The sequence below is a fragment of the Arachis stenosperma genome, chromosome 7, assembly GCF_014773155.1.
Source record: "Arachis stenosperma cultivar V10309 chromosome 7, arast.V10309.gnm1.PFL2, whole genome shotgun sequence".
Lineage (NCBI taxonomy): Eukaryota > Viridiplantae > Streptophyta > Magnoliopsida > Fabales > Fabaceae > Arachis > Arachis stenosperma.
The window spans coordinates 83335548-83343779 of record NC_080383.1 but is presented as its reverse complement, the minus strand read 5'-3'; the positions used below and the strand labels follow the sequence as shown (position 1 = coordinate 83343779).

The window sequence follows — 8232 nt, the reverse complement described above, 5'->3', positions numbered from 1 at the left end:
TTTTTTTTCTGTATATATATATATATATATATATATATATATATATATATAATTATCTAATAATTATTAATACAACATAATAGTTAATATGATTACATGTATAATAATTCTGCATTTTTATTTAAATGAGTTGAATATTACAAAATAAAAATAAATACATAACTATACTAAATAATTTTTTTAAATAATAAAAATTATCTCTAACCAAAATATATTAATATTGATCCAAAAGTACTAGAATAAAGTTAACTGTAAAAATTCATACACCTCACACTAAAGTAAGCATAGCCATATCAAAACCATAATATCACTTAGCCAATAAAAGTATCTCCTAATAAAAGTCATTAGTCAACCATACATGTAAAGATTCTAAATAGCACTCTATCTTAGCCAATAAACCACAATAATAGTCAGCTTAATCTTCATTGCTTAATCTTCATTGTTACCCTGCATAATTATATAGAAAAGTAGTTAAAAAATATTCATAATGATATTCGTAATTATAAAAATTAAATGGAACACGTAGACATAGTAAACCAAAAAAGCATATACTAAAAAAAATAACTTGCTAAAATTAGAGGTTTTTGTTTTCATTATGTTAATATTTTGCAGCTCTTGATATAAGGAAAAGGCATGAACTTAGTAAAGCATATCTTAGTTCTGGAATAATATCATACATAATAAGTATTTGTACAATATTATAAGCCTTTAAGTCATCCAGCATAAACTTATGATTGCAAGAAAACAAAAAAGAGAGCGACTGAATGGCCAATGCATGACTAAATTAATTATAACATCTTTTTTATTCTTTATCGCTACTGTTATACAAGGGACTCCTCTGGTACAGCAAAAAAATTTCTTTTCGATTGAATTAACCAGACTAATTAATCAGACTTTTACACTTAAATTAGATATAGGGACAAATTCATATGTACCAAGTACACAAAATCAGAGAAACAACAACCAGAATTGCACAAACAAATTTCAGTCATAGCAATATAACTTCAGTGTTAATAAAGCCAATAACCATTTCCAGCCATAGCAAGAATAGAAGAGGAATGGTGTTATTCACTATAAAGGGAATGGGCAATGAAAAGGACTTTCAAAGCCTTGTAATTAGGTTGGAAAATAGTTCCTAATCTTACAAGTAATTCTCTAGAAACCCATTGAGGTAAAGCAAATTAAATAAAGAGAACCATAGAATTTATAGTACAAATATAATAAGTTAAATTGCAACTTCAAAACTAACAAAACAAAAGAATTAAAGTATGCAGTGTACCTTGCCATGACACGGTCAACGTTTCCACAAAATCTGCTTGGAAGACCATAACCAAAAACTTCCACCTTCAATCTTGCTCAATGCAAACACAAAACAAAGTCAACTTTCTAATAATATTTTTGCAACCATTCATAAGAAACTCAAACGCAAATTATAATAATATTTTTGTAAATTAAAACGCAAATTTTTCAATTGGATAATTTCATTTGAAAAAAAAAATAGACAGTCATGTCCAAACAAAGGTAGTATTTATTTCCCAATTCTCAGCATGTATTGGTAGTCATAAATTAACTAATTAATCGTTAACAGCATATCTGTAAATGTAACCTTGTATTTGTCAGTCAAGTTAACTACAACATAAATCCACATCCCTTCTCTCGGTAAATATCATGATGCCACTAGAGAAACTATAGACTAGACATGGACCGACATAGGAAGACTACCAAACTCCAGTTACACTGACTAGAAACAAGAGTGCCTAAATCTTTCCACCTAGTTATGCAGATAATCTTAAACCAGAAGTGAAAACTAAATAGGAAGCACATAGAAAAGGCAATGAAAAATGAATATGCAATGATAAGCAAGGGACAAAATTTCTAACTACCATTTCTTTCTTGATATCTGTTAAATTAAGTTGAGCAGGGTACCCTGTCTTATTGCCTTACTCCATGATAAAGTAACTAAATTTCTCTTTTACTGCCTTACTCCATGGTCATATTAAAAAAAATAGCCACCTTATGTCTTATTGCCTACAGATCCCTAGATGTAAGATAAACATATTTTCAGAAACAAAAATGCAGAACTTGACTCATTGCATGTAGATAAAAAATAAAAATGAAAAATAAAACATTTTATTTAGAGAATTCAAGCAAATATTAAATTGTGTTCCATTACATGTGCGGTGTATACATGTAAGAAACTCTAATATTTAAGTCTGTAATAGTTTGAAATGTATAAAAATTAAAGACCGATGCATATTTAGATATGTGCAAATCCTTTTATCTATAGCATTTAAAAGAAAGTTTTTTTTTTTAGAAATTCAAATAAATATGTGCAAATATACTCATAACTCATTGCAATTTACCATTCACACCTTATAACTATATATATATATTCGCAGATATTTGAATATAAAATGGGTGTGAACTACTTATTACTAGCACAGTAGCACTTGTCTTGAACATACAGTCATAGACTTTGGTTTAATTTGTTTAGAGAAATTTTGAAAATAAAAAATATAAAAGATGGTTCATGAGCAGGAGCACTTTTAAGTGTATTTGTTCGTTTGTATCTTTCTTTATTATTGAAGTCAGATACACCATACATATATTTGCATTTCGGCTATAGGTTGGGAATCCCTTTGAAAGAGATGGATCATGGCACCAGGTAGAACCCCAAACCCAAAAGATAAATTTAATAACTATTTTTCTTCCAAAAAAGAAAGTGGTCAGTACGTATAACATGTACAGTATCAGATGCTGTTCTACTCTACAAAGTTGCATTCATAATTTCATATGAAAAAATAATAATTTATTCAAATATAATAAACTATTTAACTATTCTTACTGATAAGAAGTGGTTAGTGGAGTATAATAAACAGATAAAGCATCTTTACCCAATGATATCTATGTAAGAAGGCAAAAGGCGAGTCGTGGTCCTCGTGGTGTAAGTGAAGGGTGTTCGACGGCCAGGTGAAGATGGAACCGGCGATGGAGTTCGCGGCTCAGAGGCTGCAAAACAGAGGAGTGGCGGCAAAAACAGCAAACACTGGTGGTGCTGGGTGAGCAGTGAGAAGCAGTTAGAAGATGATGGCAAAAGAAAAATCACAGTATAGAAATCATAGTAACAACCTAAATAGAAAATCATAGTAAAAACAAAAAAAATAGAAAAAGAAAAATAACAAAAACATGAATCAACTAATAGAATCAACCAACAGAATAGAATTACAGTAATAACAAGTTAACTACAATAATTAAAACAGAAAACTCAAGTAATAACAACATAAATTAGAGATGTAAGATTCTGCTTGAAAGGGTACCAAAAATTTTCAATCAATCCAACTTCAAAGACACAAGATTCTACAAAACCACTATTTTTCAACGTGTATATCTATAAACCAATTTGCAGAAACTGGTTTCACATTCTAATGCAAAAGAAACCAAATTTATCACAGAAATTAATTTTCATGAATTGAAATATTTAAACTTTTAAATTCACTTAGTCATTTATTTCTTCTTTCTTTTACTCCTAATATGTCCACCTCCTCTTTTTTTTAATATTAACAAGTTGCCTGTACATTGGAAGGAAAGAAAAAATCCCAAACAATATCATTCCATTTAAAATCCTTAGCGTGTAAAAGTGATCACATCTATTACAATTAAAGAAAATCAATTATATTAATATATGAAGTTAGAATAAATAAACAAAAAGCATACAGATACAGGACTATTGTTCAATAAACAATAGAGATGTATCGATGTACAATTTGAGCATCTGAGGCCTCTGCTCTGCTGCATCTAATTAAAGGTGGCATGATTGAATCACTAAATTAATTAATTGTTCAATATTGAAAGCAGGGGCAAGAAAAAGGTGATGATATCTTGATAGATGGCGATTGCACCCCCAAATTTTAACTCAGATTACTAATGTACATCCAATGCAGACTAGATACATTTCAATAAATAAGAGCATTTGGTTAATTAGATACTTGCTGTACCATCCATTGGTTCAAATTAGATGCTGCAGATACATAAGATTAAAAAATGAAGTAAATTAACCAAAGGTTACATTATTTGGTTCTACTTTGGAAGAGACAAACCATAATAATCAAATTACAGTTCAAGCATCAGTTTTAGCCACATCATGAACACATTCTAGATAACAAAATTTAGTTTCACAGAATTATAACCTAAACTCAAAGTAACAAAGCTCAAATTTTCAAATCCAAAACCAATTTTCCAAACTAACAATGTGCTAGGATCAAGCAAAAATGAAAATTAACATAGCAACAGCACCAAAACTCATTTCAATTAATTCATAAAGATTGGAACTTTTAATAGTAAGACAATAATTTTGCATGCAGAATTGGGTATTGGATGGAATAAAAACTATTCAAGTGTTTAGAAAAATACAGTTCAATACCATGAACAAAACACCAAATAAATTACTCGAATCTAATTAACTAAATACAGTTCAATACAAATGTCACCTGAAAAATAAATAAACATCTTAAAATGTCACCCAAACTAAATACGATTTCAGCTAAAAAATGGCGTATCTGGCTCATGCATCAACTTGGTTACTCTCAAATATCAACATTCTAATTGAAATACAAGAAATAAACAAGACCATAGTTGTTGTGTTTGTGATTACAGAGCAGAAACCGATTTCAAAAATGGCATATCTGGCTCATGCATCAACTTGTTGGATATTTTTCTTGTAGTTTCAGGTGATTCACACATTATTTAAGGGATCAGACTTTCACAGCCATATTTATTTTATTTGAGTTCATCAAGAATCCAACAAATTTAGCTTGAGACCTAATAATAAGAATTGAAACTACACAATACTTGAAACTATTAATTAGCAGAATTGAAAGAAAAAGAAAACTAATAATAAGCAACAAACATAATAAGCAACTAATCTTGGTATTCCTGCGCAGAAACTAATCATGGCCAAACTCACCTGTGTTAATGGAATAAAACCCCTAAATTCATGAGTTCTCCTGCGTTGCAACAATAGCATGCATGTTCATCAATTCACGATGTCACAGATTATTGTACCAGACCCCCAAATTGAAATCTAAAATCAGAACCCTAACCTCGCAAATGAAGAAAGCTTTCAGTTGAGCACAGAGTCTTCGTTATGTGACTGCGAAGCGAAGAGAAGCGATGATGAAGATGAGTGGGGAAGATGAGTGAGCGCAGAGTCTTCCTGGAGCCGTGAGTGGTGAGTGGTGATGGCAAACGCTTTTCTCTTATTTGGGGGTGATGACGATGGTGAGGGCGACGCAGCGACGATGATGAGGGCGGCGCAGCGACGATCAGTGCAAGATGGGAAAGAGGAGCGACGGTCAGTAGTGCAACAATGTGGAGAGTGGTGAGTGGGGGGCGACGATGTCAATGGCCAGAGTGAGAGGGTTTCTTCTTGTTGTAGTGAGAGGGTCAATGGCGAGAATGAGAGGGTCAATGACGAGAGCGAGAGTGACAGGGTCAATGGCGAGAGTGAAGAAAGTGAGTGGGGGGCGACGATGGTGAGCTTTGGAGGCAAGGTTTCTACTTCGCGACGGCGCAGTGAGTGAGCTTTCAAGGGTTTCTGAAAGGGGATGAAGGTGTTTTGGAGGTGAGTGAGATTTGGAGGGAATGGACAAAAATTTTACTGTGAGTTTGCTTTCAAAGAAAATAGAGGAAAAAAATTCACTAAATGTTAAGTTTTTTGTTATAGATATATTAAGCATTATTTTTAAAATGTACCCAAAATTTAACAAATAGGCTACCTTCTAAAAGCGTCCTTTTTGATACGAAAAGTGAATCTATAGATATCAACCTACGACTACGTTTTATAAGTAATTTCTATAATACCTAAAGCTACACTTTTTAAATGATGCTGCAATTGTGTATCCTTTTCTCTTATAAAAAGATAACACGGCTTTTCAAATGTAGCTTAAAAAAAGTGTAGCTAAATAGATATTTTCTTGTAGTGTATTATATCCTCGTTAATCAAACCTATACAAGTCCATGTTCAAATGTCCGAAAAGTTAAAAAAAAATTGTGCCAAGTCCAAAAAAATAAATAAATAAATACATAAAAGATGTGCATAAAAAGATAAATAAAAATACAGTCAATAACTATGACTAAAAAAAGGTTAATTATAGTATAAAAAAATAAAAAATATACAGATATACAGATATTCTTTAAAAATAAATACTATTGTGACACGTGTGTGTTGAAAGATGGTGGAATTTGCAGCTTAATGTCAAGACGGGATTAGAGCTGCTGCAGTAAAATGGTCGAGTGAGAGATGGTTTGAGCTGCATAAATCATGTGGGGATGGTACAAAATTGAGAAAATATTCAATTTGGTCCCTGAAGTTACACTCGAGCCTCAATTTAGTCATTGACGTTTCAATTGCCTCTATTTAGTCTCTAAACTTTATAAATTTTAATCAACTTAATCCCTGCGGTGGTTTCCACTACAGAGTCATTACTGGAGAGATGATGTGTACAACAGACTGCCACGCTGGACGTCTAATGGATATATTACGTGGCATTTGAAACTTTTGCATCAATTTAGTCCCTAGGAACTATTTAAATCCCTAATCTCCAAATCCATTTGAAGCCCCTTAACTTTTTTGTCGATTCTTATTCCTTTTTTGGGAGACGTTTTTATGAAGTCCATGATAGGTAACAGTAGTAAATCCATTGGGAGTTCCAGCAATCAACGCTCTAATAGAGGTTGGAGAACCACTCAAAGTAGAAAAAAACTATTTTTAGAGTGGTGTGGGTGTGAGTGTAGACCCGTTTTGAGTTGGACTTTTTTTGGTCTAAAGACTGAGGAGGTAAAGTTAGGCTATACGTATTCTTGGTTTATCACAATTTGTAAAAATGTTATTTCAGGCATGTGAAAAAAGTACCACAATTTAAAATATTTTATTTTATAATCATAATAAACAAGAATTATTTGGAAGACCTATTTTATAATCGTAATAATTCTTAATAAAATTTATTATTAAATTGTCAGTTATGTTTACTAGATTTGTCTTGTTTGATGGTGAAGTTATAACTCACAATAAAAATAATAACAAATAAAAGGTAATTGAAAAATAAAAAAAATTATCAAGTGGTTAATCTAACTCAATATTATGATTTAAATTGGATCGGTTATATCCATTTAAATTTTAAATTTTAAAATTATTTTAGTTTAAATAATAGCTCATTTACATTTTAAACTTTTAAGATTCAAAACGTGAAAATTTAATTGAAAGTCTATCTTAGAGTTTGTTTGAGCGTCATTCTCGAAAAAGATCTTTTTTAAAAAATATTTTACAAAAATAAAAGTGATTTTATGTTTAAATACTTTATTTAAAAATACTTATTTAAAAGATGTTATTATTTAGATATAAAAATATAAAAGTACATTTATAATAATAAAATTACTTAAAAGGATATTCAATCATAAAAAAGTTTATTAATAATAATAAAAAAATAATTAATTATATTAATTTATTTGATCTGATAATTGATATCTTATATTATCTTTTATTTCTTTCATTAGCTGAACATCTTCTTGTATTGGTTCCTCTTATTCATTAATTTCAGAATTTATTGATCTATTTCTTATAATAGTACCATTATCTTCATTGGCTTGTAACGAAATATCTTTAAGCTTTTGCAAAATTTTTATATCGTCAGAATCTATCATTCTTATAAAATTATGAAGGGTGAAACATGCAACAATGATATCACGTTGGGTTTTAATTTTGGCAATGTCTTCTTCAATAAATTTATTTGTATAATTAATGTTATCTCCACTCTCAAAATCTTCATTATTTTGATTATTAAATTCTTCAGGATTTAAATCTTTTGATAGCATCCAAGGACCATAATCAGTAGCTATGATGTCTTTGAAACATTGTTCAAGCCTATTTAAAGATTTAAGACATTCATTCTTAAACTTAGTGAATTATGGATTAATCTATTTAAAATATTCAAAAGAATAAATATAAAAGATATCTAATAAATTTTAAAAATAAAATAAACTTGTGTATTATTTTATAATGCAAAATTAAATACATCTTGATATAATCTATTAAAAAAATAGTTGGATATAAACAACCAGACATAAACACTCATCTCCATTTTCATCAAGCAGAAGAACAGGTTAAACTAGTCTTTTTTTTTTCAAATATGCATTTTTATTAAGTAACATATGCTTTAATATAACTTAATTACTCAA

At 30.0% G+C, this 8232-nt stretch overlaps 1 long non-coding RNA gene across 1 annotated transcript; it reads right to left on the bottom strand.

Annotated features, from left to right (window-relative positions):
* Positions 1-204: 204 nt before the first annotated feature.
* On the bottom strand, positions 205-5623 carry LOC130940746 (uncharacterized). The gene is made up of 5 exons (XR_009070394.1): positions 5100-5623; positions 4964-5003; positions 2895-3055; positions 1280-1351; positions 205-447 (listed from the first exon to the last, which is right to left on the bottom strand). It is a non-coding gene; the product is annotated as an uncharacterized LOC130940746 (long non-coding RNA).
* Positions 5624-8232: the final 2609 nt, after the last annotated feature.